The following is an 18,415-nucleotide window of genomic DNA, read 5'->3' as shown; positions in this document are numbered from 1 at the left end:
AAGCATCCCCCATGTGTATGGTGGGTACTTTGGGCGGGCACCGTGGTACCAACTTTCAAATAATGCGGGCACCAGGGATGGGATCCCTGGAGTCAAAATAGGCTTGGGTAGAAGATTCTCCTTCCCCTTTAAAACAACAATCACCTGAGGGATGGGTCTCCAGGGCCTAAAGAGGATTGGGGTTGGGGTCCACGCAGCCCCTACCCTTTAAAATAAAAAATGGCATTCCCGTCTTTTTCCAGGCTGAAAGCTCAACCTACCAGTGACCCAAGCTCGTTTGCCACCAATTTTGATGGTGCATTCTTGATCTACATGAATATTGTTGAAAAATAAATCAGGGCCTGCTCTGAGTCTCCATTTTAGTTTCACATTTTAGCCTGACATATTTGTCTAATGGTGACTATGCACATGTTTTACACTTACACAATAATGGACTGAGAAGATTCTACATGCAGTTCATTTCTTTGTAAGTATTATTATCATGTTGTTGTCTACTCTGTACAAGGCTAAGTACATAGAACACAATGCCCTTGTATTTATTTGTCCGGTTGGAGATAGCTCTAAGGCTCTAAACAGACCATTGCATCAGCTCTGCACCTTTGACACCATGCAAGTGGAACAGTGCTTTTATTATATAAATGGCCTCTCTGTTACATTTAAAAGAGGAGCACTTCTGCTAGGATTGTCCTAGAACACAGTACACTGTGACGGAGATGCAGCCCTGCTGACTCTGACCTCTATCCTGCAAAGGACTATCGCCTGCTCTACATCAGATCGACCTCTTGTCACATAATACCCAGGTATGGGGGTTGGGCTATCCCAATGGATCTGGCAGAGGGAACTCAAACTATGCTCTCAATAGTATAGGTAGTATTAGAAAGGAGTATAATCATATAGTAATGTTATCATAGTTGAACTGTTTATCTTCTTCACCATTCTTTTAATGCTCGTTATAATGCTTTGTTTCATCTGCCTGATAATTGAAGCCCATGCTTTCTATGTAAGAATGCCATTGTTTCGATAAATGTTTAAAAAGCCACATTTTTATATTTCTTGTGTTTACTTTGGGCATGCAAAAGTAACAATGAAAGGGTAGATCTGTTTCCATGATTTCATTGGGGAATAAAGAGTTATCATCTTCAAGGATGCAGATACCATCTGATATACTGGTAAGATTAGGGGTTTAGATGGGTCACTGTGAGATAGTTAGGAATTGTGACAACATTTTCTGATGTTATGTTTAAACTGAGTTCCCATATTCTGAAGTTTATGTTGCTCACATACACAGTCCTACTTACCATATAACAATATGATAACATCACCACCAAACAAAGTAACACCTACTTCATATAATTAAGAGGAAGTTCCCATGTTTGGTGGAGATTCAACTCCTTATCTATAGTTTCATCATCTTCTCTATACAAGGATTCATTTTAGTACTGATTTCAGTATGAAGATGGGTCAAGGAACAATCACATTGTCAAAATTATACGTACACAAGCAGGGCCGGACTGGCTACCTGGGGTTTTTGCTGAGTTGGCAGGGTGGGGTCCAGGGTCACTGCTGAGGGGCTGAATTTGAGGCTGGGGAGCTGCCGGCACTTCTAAATGAACAATGCAAAACAAATACCTTTAAAGCGTACTTTTTTAAACATTTGTTTTGCATTGTTTATTAAGGAAAGCCCAGTAGCCACTGGAGACATTACTTCATGGTCCTGTACGCAGCTGGAGAGTATTCACTAGGCAAAACCAAAGGTTAAAGTGACATTATAGTTAGGTGTGATTAAAAGATCTGTTTTTCTTTAAAAAAACTTCGAAATTAATTGACAGAACCAAAGGTTAAAATAAGGTTATAGTTAGGTGTGATAAAAAGATCTGTTTTGTTTAACAAAAACCTTGAAATTCACTGAAAAAAACAAAGGTTAAAGTGATGCTATAGTTAGGGGAATATGTCAGTGGTAACATTAACATTTTCAACAAACAAACACACACGTTTACCAGTTAATCTTAGCAGAACTAACTATAACTTGTGCCCCCGCTATGCACTGCTAATGACCTCAGATATTACATCAATGAGGACATGTTCTATGATATCAGTTATCACATCACAGATGACATCTCAAATAACATCATTGATGACATCACTGATATCCGGAGCTAAACGTGTGTGTGCATTTCATAGCATAGAGCAGGAGGCTTCAAAAGTGTGCGGAGAGGTGTGGGTATGGACTGCTTAGAACCCTTTACACAGACCCTAGCAAATGAACTTGTCAATTAAAGGGGTACACTGATCTAGTCACCCTGGAACATCTCAGAGAGCCCCAAAAAGGCTGCGAAGGGTGGGGGACTTCTGAACATGAGCAAGGCACCAAAGAACTCTTCTACCTCCCTCCAGAAGAGCAAACTGAGAAGTTGTTGGCTCCCACTCTTACTCTTCTTATCTTTCTACCCTACGCCCTCCACAGGATGACCTATGATAAAGTTCTGGCTAACTGCTACCTGGTTCTGAATGAAAGCAATGGAGTAGAGAAATTTAAGTCCGGAAATGCTCCAGCAAAAGGGACTCCCTCGCAAGTATGGAACAAGCATTTGCAATGCAATAGGTCTCGCATTTGGAGCGTTTGAGCTATTGGCATAGTAAATGACAATACCTTTTATTTATGTGTTTTGAAAACCTGCAAGCATGCGTAATACATGAACTTTATACTTCGAGTCCCTGATTACGAAAAATAAAAGGCATTGTCATTTACAATGCCAATATTTCAAACTCTCGCAAATGCAAGATCTGTTGCATTTCAAATGCTTGTTTTTTAGATTGTAGCATATGCAGAGTTTGAAACATAACAGAAATAAAAGGCTGTTTCCTGAGCAATCGCAAACAAATGAATGATGAACAGGAACTTCTGTAGCCAATCCCCTGATAGAAGCCAATCCAGTACCATCAGGCTTTCTCCATCATAAATATAGAGCTTCTGCATTTTTCTACCGTTCAGCTGGGAGGAAGGGTGGGGATGTATGTAAGCGTCCATTGTTCTCCTGGGTTCAGGGAGGGAGGATCTCAGCTATCTTCGGCCTTCCTCCAGCTTGTGTGGGGGAGGGTCACCTATAGGAGCTTTTGTTTACAATGTATACAACCCATAAGTGCACATGTTGGGAGCCCTTGTTGATGTGAAAGTGGGCTCCTGTGTTGATGTGAAAGCAATCACCCCTTTTGATATGAAAGCGGGCACCTGTATGTTGTTTAAGAAAGCAGGTGCCCGTGTTGTTGTGAAAGCGGGCTCCTGTGTTGATGTGAAAGCGGACGCCCGTGTTGTTTATAAAAGCAGGCACCTGTGTGTTATTTAAGAAAGCATGCGCCTGTGCTGATGTGAAAGCGGGTCCCGTGTTGTTTATGAAAGCAGACGTCCATGTTGATGTGAAAGCGGGTGTCTGTGTGTTGTTTGAGAAAGTGGCCACGTGTTGATGTGAGGCGGAATGGGGATGATTGGGTGCAAGCCGCAGGCCTCATTGTTCACGTGTTAATTGAGTTCAGCAAGCCACACATCACAAAAGAAATGGCAGCTGCTGCTCTCGAACCTAAAGGTGCCTTAAAAGCACAGTGCCTTAAAAAAGATATATATATCTTATTTCATGACAAGTGTTAATGGCCCGCCTGCCATTCTTGAAGCAAAATACATATGATAAGATAAAGTGTGACCGCACTGCTTAAAAAACACACAAGCAATTCCAGGAATGCATGTTGTGTCTGCAATAGGAGAAATACTTTAAAGAAAACAGTGCTCACAGACTGTAAATAAACTATAACAAGTAACAACACATGTAAGAAGGCCAGTCCTCATGGGAGGTTACAAAAGGGGAAAAGGCGGTACAAAGGAGGGACTACTAATCCTATGCACAAATCAAAAGCAACCATTTAGTAAGGACAGTAACAGGAGCCAATTGAAAAGACGGGCTGAAAATGGGCAGTGCTTCAAGTCCATACCTGAATACAGCATGTTTCGAAGAGACAGCGCAAGCGGTGCCTGGGCGAGACCTAAGAAGCACATGTAGGTATATCGAAGACTGGTGTAAATGCACTAACAGTAAGAATAAAATATATTTACTAGAAGATGGTACCTTGACATTGAGTACTTGAACAACTTTAAAAATCAATTGAAGCAAACTCAATTTAAATCCAGCCCCTGTAAAATTCCTTTAAGAGTGTAACACTCCAATTTGTGTGTCAGAATTAGCACCAAGAGGTAGTCCCTTTCTCTTATAAATGATTCATTTATTCCTGACTATAAATCCGTGTCACTTTAACTGCTCATTTGTTACAATTATTATTTTTGATGGATGTTGTCAACGTGTTTCAGTATCACTTATTTTACAGCCTCTTTAGGACATATGTCAGCACATATTCAATGATTTGGTTCTTATTACATAATGTACGCATACTGTGTGCTACACTATTAATCATAGTATGGATTTTACACATAAGAAGGTTACTTGTCCACTCCCATCAAATATCTAATACTCATTTATGCACCACATTCTGGTTTAAAACAAATATTACCTAAGAACAAAGTCTATCAGAACACATTTCAGCTTTCCTTAGTAGGCTACATATTGTGTTCCTTAAAAGAGGAACAGATATATTACTCACTGACTATTACCTCACACTGCACACACATTAAAAAGATACAATTGGTTGAGGATTTTAACTGTGTGCCTGCCACTGGGTTACGCAAATGGTAAACACCTGTGTAGATCAGGAAGCCTATCAAATATTCCTGCAGCTACTTTTAATCATGAGTTAAAGAGGAAGGAAATACAAAGCATTTAAAAAAAAATCCCAATTGGAACCAGTATTACAAATTATAATTTGGAAGGAGGTATATCATAAACATCCATAGCTTACGTCTAGTCATCAATTGTGTGGCCAAAATGGCAACGTATTATAAGATCGAATTTTATCAAAAGGACAAAAAAACTAAAACATACCCAATTACAGGGCATATATCTTTAATTAGGGATATTGATATCTTTTGAAGTCAGCCAAACTTTCAACAGGGTCTATATTGTTTCGGCTTAACTGGGCTCCCAAGAAGAAGAAGCAACCACCAGTAATCTCAAATAAAAATATATCTCCTACAAATATTAAAATCGAGCCTGTGACTTCCCAATGGTCAAACATATCTCAGGTATATCAGGGCATTAAATTGAAAAGCTGACAGTTGCTGTTGTGGAATGCTGAATAAATAAGAATAGTGGGTCTGCATTTACAGATTCCCTGTCCTTTAAAACCCATTATGGTCAAAGCCTAGCTTCCAATATTGTCTATTTTCCAGCAAAGTTAAACCTTCAAACAGAAAACAGAACATTTGTAATTTATTTCAGGAAAGGGTCTCCTGCAAATATTAAAATGTGCTTGTGAATGCCTAAAGTTTCCTGTGCACCAGACATCACAGAGTGGTTGAAGATCCTAGGGTTATCATTTCTGTCATAGCGTACTGCATGAATTGGACAAGGGGGTTCGTATCCACAAAATGTGTGTGCTATATGAAGCAATATAGCCAATGTGTGGGGGGATGTGCCCTGGAATATTAAAACTTAGAATGAACATGATAATGAAGTAGTGATGTGTTGTACTTAACCACTTAGTTAGAAAAACAATATGTCCAATGTAGGATAAGAATTGTTTGTATAGCTTCATTGGGTGTAAAATCCAAACTTGTACTACTCCATGATCCAAGAGGTACCATATTTTTCAAATAACACATTGATTGTTACATATCCAATCACAATATAATACAGAAATTATAGCTAAAAACAAGCACTTATACAATAAATTCATACAGCATCTGTTGGATGCATGATATATATGATGATATCATTATTCAAAACTGTGATGAATATATTGTTATAATTCTGGTTCAACTTTGATACTACATGAATTGTACTGTCACAATTCACTGTAGCATTTAGAGTACAATTTGAAAATGAATGCATGACAAATATATCACAGAATCAGTCAGCAAATAATGTTGTCATACCAATCTATGTCTTCTTATAATGGCATGGCATAGCATGGATCACATATTTAGTATTGCATTTGGAAAAATTGTACTGGTTGATAGTAATATTATCCATAATGACTTCCTTAGTATTGTTCGTGAATGTGCATACTGTGCATTGTTCGCACTTTAAAAGTCTATTGAACCTGGGAAGTCCTAGCATTTCCAAAATTGTCTTTTTCCTGATAACCTGGCTAATCTCAAGAAGTAATCTCAAATATCTTTCCCCATCTTAAAGGCATGTAAAGGTGCCTGTAGATTCTAATTCTGTTTAAGCAGTCCTTCAATGTTATTAGATATAGGGCTGTAAGTAATCACACGTGATAGGAATCTTATTCTCCCTATCCTAGTAGTGTTACAGGGACTCACATTAAGTAAGCCATGCTCTCTTCATGGAGTATTTTAATATTTTCATTGAGAACTCCCTTTCCATTAATTTACTACATGGGGTCTTAGCATTGTCAAAGTATTTGTCTTTCCTTGTACAATTTCTCTTGATATGTAGACATTCACCATAAGTAAATTCTCTTTGACAGTCTTAACTAACTGCTAAAATGTAATAATGTGTACCTGTCTATCAGTTTAGTATGCAGACAAGTAATTAGGATCCAATAATTGTTAATAAGCCCCACACCAAGAAAGCAAATGCATGAGTTGTTAAATTGAATGCCATATTTGAGTTCCATTCACCTATTACTCAACCAATTATGGAAACTTTTGAGAGATTCTGGAAAAACTTTCCAAGTCGGAAAAAACAAATGTTCTATAACTGGTTGAATAATAGGTCAACGGATCTCAAATGTACTATTTTCTTTAACAGCTCACTCATTTAACAATGACGGGGCCCTACTTATTAGTCTGTATGCTTCACTAACAGGCAGGAACACATTGTTACATTTTACCAGTTATCTCCCTAGGATTCTCAAAGAGAAATTGCCTTACAGTTAATTACTCCACATTAGGAGAAATTGTTCAAGGAAAGACAAATATTTTGACAATGCTAAGACCCTATTAATGGAAAAGGCGGTGCCCACAATAAATATTAAAATACTCCTTGTAGAGAGCATGGTTTCCTCCACATGAGTCCCTGTTGCAGTGTAAGGATGAGGAGGATAAGATTCCTCTCACATGTGTACACACTTATAGCAAAATGGCTAATAAGATTAAGATATTGATTAAAAAGAACTGGAACTGAAAAAATAACCATTAAATCTACTGATACCATTATATTCCTTTTCTAAAGAAAAGTATCTACCTGATTCCTTAGTGAGAACAAAAGACAATTTTAGAAATGCAAGGAACACCCACACTCAATGGACATTTCAGGTGCATGCAATATAATGTATATGAAGCCACAAACATAACTAAGTAAGACACTATCAATACTGTTACTATAAAGCATTACACATTTTAGCATTTCCAACTGCAATACTAAAAACATGATCTATGCTATTACATGCACATGTGTATAGACAGAGATTGGTATGGCAACACAAGATGTTACAAAAGTGATAATGTAACATAAATCAAGAATTAGGTGTCAGATTTTAGGCGTCCCATGGCAAACAAATACTCAGAAAAGAAACACACTCCAAAAGACATTAATTGGACTGTATAAGCCACAACAGAATATGACCGCAGAGGAGAACAAACAGTTAACAAACAGGCCAGAAAGGAGGAAGAATACTTGGGAAAATTGCAGACAGCTACAATAGGTATAAATGGAGAAGATGAATAAGGAATTTATTGACTTATTACTCAATGTATAGATATATAGTATACTTATCCTCATGACTGGTATTTGGCTAGTTATCATGCATACAGTTGTCTTTAAGATTTAATATTGTAAATGATAAGGCAGTGAAAATCCCTGGTTCAATATGATTGATGAATGTGTATCCAGTAGCGTGCAACTCATGCCAGAATATATATGCCCTACTTCCAACTCTTGAAGCTGTTCAGTCTAATAAGTAGGTCATGGATATTTGGAGACTGATTCTGTAACATATTTGTTGTGCGTTCATTGGGAAATTTTGCACTAAATGTTGCAGTAAATTGTGAAGTTGTAATTAAGGCAGCATCGAAGTTGGACCAGGCTTTTGTTTATAATAATGATACAATCCAGGAATGTCATCAAAGCGCCAGATGTTGTGTGAGATTTATTATATAAGTACTTGTATGTATCTGTATCTATAATTTCTGAATTATAGTGTGATGCTGTATGTATTAATCAAATGTGTTGTTAGAAATAACATTGTGCCTCTTAGTTCAAGAAGTAACACCGTTTTTGATATGCCATCCAATGAGGGTAAACAAACAATTCTCAGCCAACATTAGATACATAATTTTCTAATCAGATAATGAGCTAAATTATACATTCATTTTTTTCAATATGGTGGCCGGTCAGATCTACTCAATTTCCATTTTGAATAGGGAACCACCTCATTGTACACTCCTTTCTACAGCAAAACTTTTAGAGGCCGATTCTGAACTGGAACCGAATTACCTCCTGTCGTCGGATCCAGCCCAGGAATTAGGATTGATGAAATTGGTTGCAATCCTTATCTTTACCTTGGGAGCATGCTTTCCGAACGGAATACATGCTCATTGTAAAGAGCAGAGGTGCAGGTCATCCCAGCACCCCGTGGCAGGCACCACAAGGTGCCTGCCGCCGGGTGAAGGCATCAACAAGGGGGCACGGCCACCATTTGGCTGCCTTGCATCCCTGGGGGCCCTGCTGGGGGCCCCCAAAGACAGATACCCAATGCCTTTCTGTGTCAGAAAAGCCGGCATAGAAAGGCAGTGGGAATCTGCAATCATATTCCCTCGGCCGGAAAGAGCCAGTCGGAGGCCATTCGGAAAAGCAATTAGGACTCCCTTCCGACCAACCCTATTGAAATGGGCCATTGGAAAGGAAACGAACCAGCTGAATATGATGCAGGTAAGAGGGCTCCGACTGACGGTCGGAGCCGTTCCAGCCTGCATCGTAATCGGGCCCTTAGTCATCAGTGATACTCAGAACTAGTATCGACAGGATATAGAATGCATCGCTGCTTAAATATGGTGCTCATTCTGAATTTTAATATCACAACACATCCCTTTGACGTATTGATCAGACTGCATCTTAAGGTACGGGGATCATGTGGATTCAAACCAGCTCATCTAATTAATGCGGTACACTATGGCCTTGGTTAAGATTCTGGCGGTCCAAGGACCGCCAGACTCGAGGGGGCACAGTGGTGGCGGTCTCCCGACTGCCCTATTACAATAAGGGTGGTGGGACCGCCCTTGCCCCGCCGCAACTGCCAGGGAACCGCCATTCCCTGGCAGTGTTGCAGCAGTCAGGAGGCAATAATATGCTTAGTGGTACCACCACAGTCCAATCAAGCATTTAACGCATTTCCTCTCAGCCACAGTTTTCATGGCAGTTCCACCTCAATGAGAATCGTGGCAGAAAGGAAGCAAAGGGGACCCTAGAGGGCCCCTGGTGCCTCATGCCCTGTCCATGTACACAGGGGGCACAACATGTGCCCATCCCGTGTACAAGCACAATAGTTCCTGCATGGCATGGACTTTACAGTCCATGATGTGTAGGAACTATTTTTGGCGTTCCCATTAAAGTGCCCATTTTCAGGTCACCACTGTGGGAATATCAAAAATAAAGCCTACCAGACAGGAGGAAACTCCTATTCTGGCAGGTGGTCCGACTACTACTTTGGCAGTGCGGCAGCGGGCGGACATGGCACTGCACTGTGAAAGTCGTAGTCAGGCCGTATGATGGTAATGTTAAGCCTGCATTCTTCATTCACTATGTGATGTCTGGTGCGCGGCTTAACACTAAACTTTAGGCACTCAGAAGAAACTTTTAATAATTGCAGGAGATATTTTCCCCAAATTAAATGATTGATGTTGGGTTTTTTCGGGAGCTCATCTGTACTTGTATACAGACCCTGTTGAAAGTTGACCATGGCCATATTGAGTTTTAAAACAAAGGTAATCCGTGAATACGGATGTGCTCCTCAACTCACCCAGCATTCCACAGTGGTAATGATAAGCTTGTGATTTTATTTCTCTGATATGTCTGGTATACGTTTCACCACTGGAAATCTAAATGCTCTTTAATATGCGACATACTCTTTGTGACAATTGACCGATGAGCGCTTCTATTTTCTGGGAGATAAGTCATTCAAAAAGAATATAAAGTCTGTTGAAGCTTAGACTGCCTTCAAAAGACCTTGGTAAGGAGACATAAATATTCAAATTATCTGAGATGATTAGGAGTAGGCTCAACACCCATGCAGATATTCGGTTTTTGTCCATTTGATGAAATTTGTTCTTATTATAAGTTGCTACTTGATGACTACATGTAAGGTATGGGTTTTTATGATATACTTCCATGCCAATTATAAAGTAACATGATGGTTCTTATTTGTGAGGTACCATTTTAAAAGAAAATATTTGCACCACTTTCTTATGTGTTTCATGATTACAACTATCTACAAGCAGCATGGATAGATCTCCTGGTCTTCATGTGGGTTTTCCATTGGCTTAGCCCACAGACTATCTCATAGTTAAATGCTCCAATCGATTGTACTTTTTCAATGCGTATGCAATGTGATGTTATTATAGATAATGCACTGTAAATTTTGGGTAATATACCTGGGCCCACTTATCCCACTAAGGGCCCGATTACGAGTTTTGGTGGTGTGGGGGCAGGGTGGTACTCCATTGCCATGCCTCCACACCGCCGAGACTCGTCGCCGCCCGCCAGATTACAAGTTATTTGTTGTTGGGCGGATGGCGTGGCGTTCCTAGGGCGTGCCTCTTTTATAGGTGCAATGGAAATGGCTCACAAGGTTCCTGCACGCCATGGACTTAAAAGTCCAGGAACTTTTGTGCATGCACACAGGAGAGCACATGGTATGCCCCCCAGTGTGCATGCACAATTGGAGGAGGCACAGGGGGCCCTGTAGGGACCCCTTTGTGTCTCCTCCTCCAAGATTCACATGGAGAAGGAACCGCCATATAAAGCCTGGAGGAGAGGATAACTCGTAAAATTCTTAGAGGGGCAACGGCAGTCCCACCAAGCATATTGCAGTGAGGTTCTTTAATTTTGACTCCATCGTACATTTGTCGTCATTTTGCGTTGCCTTTACACAGGCTGCTCTATTCATGAAGTGTCTCTGCCCTTTGGACTGCAACATGTTGAAAACCCCCTCTGTCCTTGTTTTGAAAACCAATCTCAGACACCAGCTGGCCTAACTGCATACAGACATGTCCTGCCATTACTGATTGACCTATAGGTGCTGTAATTGATTGACTTATGGGTTGGGCAGAAACACACTTAAGGGGGACGTTCTGGTTACACGGTGCCTTGTTTTGAATGTTTTCCTATTGGCTAATATTTTGCAGATCTTGTATGTCCATATTAGGTATTTTGCATTCTTGCAAAAGCTAGGACTGCCCCTTACTTTTGTGCTGAGTTTGTAACCCTAAGCTTATAAAGGCCTCTGTGTTCTGTACTCTTTAGACTGCCTCATTCAGTTGCTAAGGCTCCTGTGTGACGTAGTCTCACTTAATTAAGTTTAATAAAGATGTCTTTTCATATTTCAGCTTCTGTGCCAAGTTCTTTGTATTAGTGAGACCCCTGAGAATGCAGATTACAGTTCTTCAAATGGCGCGGCCAACGTGGGCTTCATCAGAGAAGTGACTTTCTGAAGGAGTGATCTCGTCAGGAGACTGAAATCTACTGAGGAAGACAGGACAGGACTCTTCTAAGGAAAGTACTCTGTGCACATGGATTCTGGGGATTCTCTGTCTCTGCAGCCCAGTATATTTCTGATCTTCCTGATTTTGATCCTCCACATGATGTCACTCCTGACTGAGAACCTTTTTGGCGTGAGTATTTTAAAAAAGAGACCGGTAGGTCATTCAGAACTTGGCAGTTAGAAATTGGACAATCTTTTGATTGGTAAAAGTAAGGTAGTTTAGTAACGCTTACTGTAGCTTTGGAATTTTGGAATTTGTGTTGGCCAACCTTGGGGTTTGTATAGGTTTGTATATGCGAATTGCAATTTGTGTAGGCAGGTAATGAGGAGACTTTTCTCTACTTTGTATAAAATTTGAACGGTGCACGTACGTAGAGTACTTTAAGCACTACTTGGTGTATAATATTGTGTATTCTGCAATATTTTTGGCATGCCTGTTTAAAGCTCACATCAAAGAATGTGTTGCTTTATTTGGAAGGTACCATAGTGTGATGTGAAATTAATTAGCCGACTCTCCTAGAAGGAATACCTAAATAGGTTTAGGTATACAAACATATTTCTTCCTTGGTGATTCTGCATCCCCAGGGAATTAAAATATGGACATAATACATACAAGGATCCTTTGTTCTGTGCAATTTTATGAATGAAGATATGCAGAGCGATTTTTGGTGTTCTGCCAGCCAAAGCTAGTGAATTGAGTGTATTTTCGCTTCTTGGACATACATCAGTCTGTTGGACTGTTTCTGCAGTCTTTTGGACACAATTGAGAAGCGTTTCTTGTAAATATGACTTACAACTAGTATTTACAAATGGTTTGGTTTAAGTACAGTCTGTGGGCTGTCCTTTGTTTCTGTCCTGAGTATTGATATGTGGGTTAAATGTGTGTTTAAATGTCTATGTGGTTTTCCCATTAGTACAATTTCTGTAAGTGAATAGCGATGGCGCTATTCACGAAATAAATGGCTAAAGCGCGCCGTATTGTGTGTCCTGAGTGTTTGACCCCTTTCTGTTTATGTCTGAAATGAGCTCAATGTCTGTTCGTGGTTTTTCTTGATGTTTTCAGTCTATTAAGCAAAATGTCTAAATGCTTAAAAACTAAAATTTAAATTTACATTCACTAGGAATAAAAAAGCCCCCAAACACGAAATTGGGTGTTTTGCAAAAAAATAAATAAACTTACAGCATTTTCCTTAGATACATTGTATTAGATATTAACAGGCAAACACATCATCTTCATACATTGGATTTTGCTGTATTGCACACGCATTTTGAAACTTGAAATGTCTTAGTTTTAGTTTTAAATAGATAGCCACCATGCTTACGTTTTCAACACTAAGAAATAGCTGTTGCTGCCGCTAAGCAAGCAACACAAGAAGTCAAAGAATAAACAGGAATATTTACTTAAGCCAGGACTTCGCCCTCAGTTAAACACGTGTGAATATTTGCATTTCAGAATGTTGTTTTAAAAAGGTTCCAAAACTAAGGTTCATTATTTTGTATTATAGGAAGACATTTGAATTAAGTGTTTTCCTCTCTTTAAGCATTTCTGTAGCATATTCTTGGTTCTGTTGCTAAATAATAATTAACCCATGTAATGAAGAAACATAAAAAAAAAAGAAACAGTAACAGATGCTGAACAAGATAAGGCATGGGCAAGGAAACTAAAAAGTTAACGATGTCCTGAACATTGATTGGCAATCTCAGATAAAGATCAATCAGGAAAATTGGCTTTGCGAGGTCAGTTTCAGGTGAAGAGGTCAGTTTCTTACAGTTCATTTCAGAGTAAACCTAGTTAATGTGTACATGAACTAGGGAGGCCAGGCCACCTTGTTCGCCAGGCTACCTTTGTAGGCCTACGTGGCACAGAGCAAAAAAAAAGAAAATGAAGTCAGATTCGAGGAATTACAGAACCTCAATATGTGGAATTATCAAAAATGATTGGGTTTATTAAAAATAATTCTTAATTATGCAAATTAATTATTAAAAATAAGTGCTACAAAATTAGTTTTTCATTATTCATGAAGCTTAATACTTATACTGTGACCTCCTAGCATTATAATTTAATTTAAGTTATGTTATACTGCATAATGAGGACATTAGCATATAGAATTTCACTTGGCGCAGGCGTGAAAAACTCATTTTTCTCAGGATTTGCATGAGATATGTCTAATGTCCAATCTCTGCAATTTGTAAACAACATTCTGAGGATGATTAATATGTATCACAATTATAGGATATTTATTTTTAAGTGCCCCAAATTTTAAAGTTGAATTTGAGTAAAATGTGGGCATTCTTGCCATTTACAATAGCTTTAAAGTGCTTTAAGCTTCAGTAAATGCATACATTTAGGTATAATACAAATTTGCAGGTTGTTCCCCTTTGGGTTTGCTTTTAAATGGCTCAGTGAGCCAATGTGCCCGGTGCAGAGGTTTGAGTTTAATATCAGGGTGGAAGGTTTTAACTTTGGCTGGACCTACTGAGACCTTCATCCATTTAAGGTTGATGAAATGAGTACCATTGCAAACAAGCATTTATTCTAAAAACTGGCATGTGTGTTATTATGTTCTGCGAATTATTCACAGTAACTGTTTTAATAATCTAAGTATAGAAATAAATTGTAGCCCCTAAGAGGAGTAATATATATATATCATGTGTTTTTAAATAGGGTTGGTTATTGCAGGTTAGAAAGAGTTGGGAAGGCTTTTTGTCTTTTGTCAGCCTCAGAGTGAGGAAGAGGGAGAGGGCTGAGGAGCCCGCAAGGCAGATTTTGACCTTAAGGTCAGTGAGGTGGGAGTTAGGAGTAAGTGTAAACAGATGGAGAAATCATTGCTTGGAAAAGCAGGGCCTCAAAGGGTGTTGGCGCACGGGACACGCAGAGTGTCTGTGAAAGAGTTTTCATTTTTTGGACAGTCAAAATTAAGGTGGTTTAGCATGTTTACAAAAGATGGTTGGTTACAGATGATATTTTGTGTGTTATGTGCAGTGTCAGCAGTATGTTGAAAAAAAAAGATGTGTTTTTTATTATGACTTCTTTGAAAAGAAATGTTTGTGCATTTTTTCATGATTTTGCATTTTATCGTTTTATGAATTGTTCCTGCTGGTCCTGTGTGTCAGAAGCGACACAGTAAAAGTAATTTTGGTGTAATTTCGATTTTAGGCCTGACAAATTAAGCAGGCCGAATATTGGGTTTTGGGCTGCAGGTTCACAGTGCATAAAGTGCATGCAATGGTGTTGTGTGTCACCGCTTATTTACATATGGTATTGTACTTTGTCTATGCTTTTTGTGCTTGATATACAGCACGTATATCTGATAGCTTGGCATGTGTGTGTTTTTTTTATTTTATGCATGTTTTTGTTTTATGTTGCTGCTTTAGATACTATTACAAGTTCACCTGTGTTGTGAAGGGTTACATGACGATGTATATCGCTGCACAACAGTTGGGTGAATTTGCGCTGATACTAAATTTCACAGATATGATTTTTCATGCTGTGAAAAAGACAGACAACACTTCACCAGTGTATGTCAAAGTTGGCTATATAGTATTGAAGTAAAATAAAAGAGATATACAGGATCAAAGTGTGTCACCTGCAATTAGTCACAATACTGTCCTCTTCCCTTAATGAACAGGCAGCCCTAGATTTATGTTTCCTTGATTGGACCTAAGGATGAAATTATATATTTGTGGCTCTTGCTAAAGGTGACCTAAACTTTTCATTTTTTCCCTGAAAAAGGAATTGGAACATTAGCAGAGATTACCGTATATGGTGTACGGGCCAGCGGTAGAGTTAAAATTTGTGTACTATTTTGACTTTTGTACATAACCCATACTCTTGGTATTATGTCACAAACTTGACTATCACCCGAGTAATTTTTTTTGTTCTTCCTATAGATTTTTCTTTTGCCGCTTCTCCCCTGACTGATGTTGCATTTGTGCCTAGTTATTGGGGATTTTAGCTGTGTCCTACTCACATTTCCCTTTTCCGTATTCATTTCACCAATCAGCTCATTTATTCCTTTTGTATGACCAGACTGGTTATCAAGAATTTTCTTTAGGCCTACTTTGATGTTTTCCAGTCTGACTGTCAGGGTAGTGATGGACTGGTTAACTGACTCAATACTATAGTAAGACAAGTTTTCCACCTCAATAGGAGACACCTTACGTTTTTTTGAATATGACAAATGCAATGCCTATTCTAATTTGGTTTTTAGTTCCTTTTTTCTGCTGCTTTAATTTTTGGTGGATCAGATATGTTCTAATCATGGAAATACTAGGACTCTCTAGTTCTTGTTTTTTGTTTCCACATTTTGATCATTAGCTTTTGTATTGCATAGTCCACCTGATGCACAATTATTAAAGGGAGGTATCTACATGTCCCTGATAATCTGTATTATGTGATTTCTCTTTTGAGGTGTTCTAGATAAGGAATTTAGGAACACCTATATGTAATCATTTAGAGAAAAAAAATGTGTTTACCCCATTAGACGATGCCACTATGTGTGAGGACATCCATTCAGATAGAATTCCCATGTAGCTATCTACCCTTAGATGGTAGAGGATATGCTCTCACGTGGAAACCCAATTGAAGAGGCTAGAGGCACTGTTTTGCCTACTGCCTTTGTCTTTGTATTCTATGAGAATGACAGTGTATTTTAGATCACAATAGTCCCATGGCGTATGGCCATTCCTTTGAAGATTGCAGGCCACTTACTTGCAATCCCCTTGTTAAAAACAATAAACTATTGTTGTACTAAATTGAAGGAAACTAACAACTGTGTCACTAGATTCTGCGGGATTAAGTCATAATAACCTGCGGAACTTACCCACAATCCCATCTGTGACAGCTAAAGATGAAAAGTCCCAGCACCCAGAAAAGTAGCAAGGCTGGACAGTGATCGCCAGCACGCCATCAATGGTATCTCCAAAGCATCGTACTTGCTCCATCAGACGGCATTGGACATCACAGAGCAAGAGTTTAAGTGCAAAAGTGCAAAAGAGAAGGATCCCTGTTGTTTTGAGGCTTCAGTTTTCCACCTGTCATGTGCTGGTAACCTCTGACAGTGTGCAGTCCCTTGAGCCCCTTGGCCTGAGTTTTGGCCACACACCCCCTTTCCTTTGCTCCAACGGAAAGGCAGTGCACCGGAGGATCTAGGATTGGCAAAAAGGCACTACATTGTGGTATCTATGATTAAATGAAAGAGCAGCCCGAGCATCCCCTGACACTGAAATTAGAGTGTTGGAGCCTGAAAGTGTTGCTGAGTGTGAAAGTCTGTTGCTCTTTCCTGATTAATAGTACTTGGGTCTACATGAGATGATCTGTGCCCATGACTAACGAAGAGCACAATATCTGTAGTGCCTGCAGCACAGGAAATATATTGGTGCACTGCATTGAGACATTGAGACTTTTACGTTAGCTGTGAGTGTTTGCCAGGAGGGCACTCCAACGCATACTGAGAAGCACCATTTTCATGAAAGGCCTGAATGAAGAGGCCCATGCGGAAGAAAACAACAGAAGCAGATTTGATGGACAATAGAAGCCTGCCAGAGAGGCTTGGACGGACTCTGGGTATTTCCCGTGCGATTGCATAGAATGGGTGTTTGGAGACTGATTCTTATTGTTTTACTGGCATTGTCAATAGTCGCTGAAATAACTAGGAGCCCTGAGAATGTTTGCAAAATAATTTTAGGATTTGCTTTTGCCTAGGGTTGTGAAAAAAAATTATAAACCTGTTTGTAATAGTGGTCATTACTTTCTTCTGCTATCTAAATGTTAAATGCTTTGTTCTCTTTGTATTCCTGCTGATAGCTTACATATTCCTGTTTTTATAAAATGAGTAGAATGCTCACCTAGCAATGAATTAGGATTTGCCTGTGTAATAGCAAAAGGATGGTCTGAGGTTCTTTAATTTTGACTCCATCTTACATTTGTCGTCATTTTGCGTTGCCTTTACACAGGCTGCTCTATTCATGAAGTGTCTCTGCCCTTTGGACTGCAACGTGTTGAAAACCCCCTATGTCCTTGTTCTGAAAACCAATCTCAGACACCAGCTGGCCTAACTGCATACAGACATGTCCTGCCATTACTGATTGACCTATAGGTGCTGTAATTGATTGACTTATGGGTTGGGCAGAAACACACTTAAGGGGGACGTTCTGGTTACATGATGCCTTGTTTTGAATGTTTTCCTATTGGCTAATATTTTGCAGATCTTGTATGTCCATATTAGGTATTTTGCATGCTTGCAAAAGCTAGGACTGCCCCTTACTTTTGTGCTGAGTTTGTAACCCTAAGCATATAAAGGCCTCTGTGTTCTGTACTCTTTAGAATGCCTCATTCAGTTGCTAAGGCTCCTGTGTGACGTAGTCTCACCTAATTAAGTTTAATAAAGATGTCTTTTCATATTTCAGCTTCTGTGCCAAGTTCTTTGTATTAGTGAGACCCCTAAGAATGAAGATTACAGTTCTTCAGCAGCCTCTGACTACCACGCCACCTCCAGGGAATGGCAGTTCCCGGGTGGTCTGAACGGGCAACTTGTAATAGAGCAGTCGGACTACCGACACAGCGGAAGCTAGACTGCCATGCCACCACGTG

At 39.4% G+C, this 18,415-nt stretch overlaps 1 protein-coding gene across 1 annotated transcript in view; it reads right to left on the bottom strand.

Moving 5' to 3' along the window:
• Positions 1-18,415, bottom strand: part of PAPPA2 (pappalysin 2) — an 888,990-nt gene that overhangs the window by 284,607 nt on the left and 585,968 nt on the right. The gene's annotated exons all lie outside the window — the stretch shown is intronic.

This window comes from Lissotriton helveticus, chromosome 1_1, assembly GCF_964261635.1.
Source record: "Lissotriton helveticus chromosome 1_1, aLisHel1.1, whole genome shotgun sequence".
NCBI lineage: Eukaryota > Metazoa > Chordata > Amphibia > Caudata > Salamandridae > Lissotriton > Lissotriton helveticus.
The sequence above is the reverse complement of the archived record's forward strand: the minus strand, read 5'-3'. Positions and strand labels throughout refer to the sequence as shown.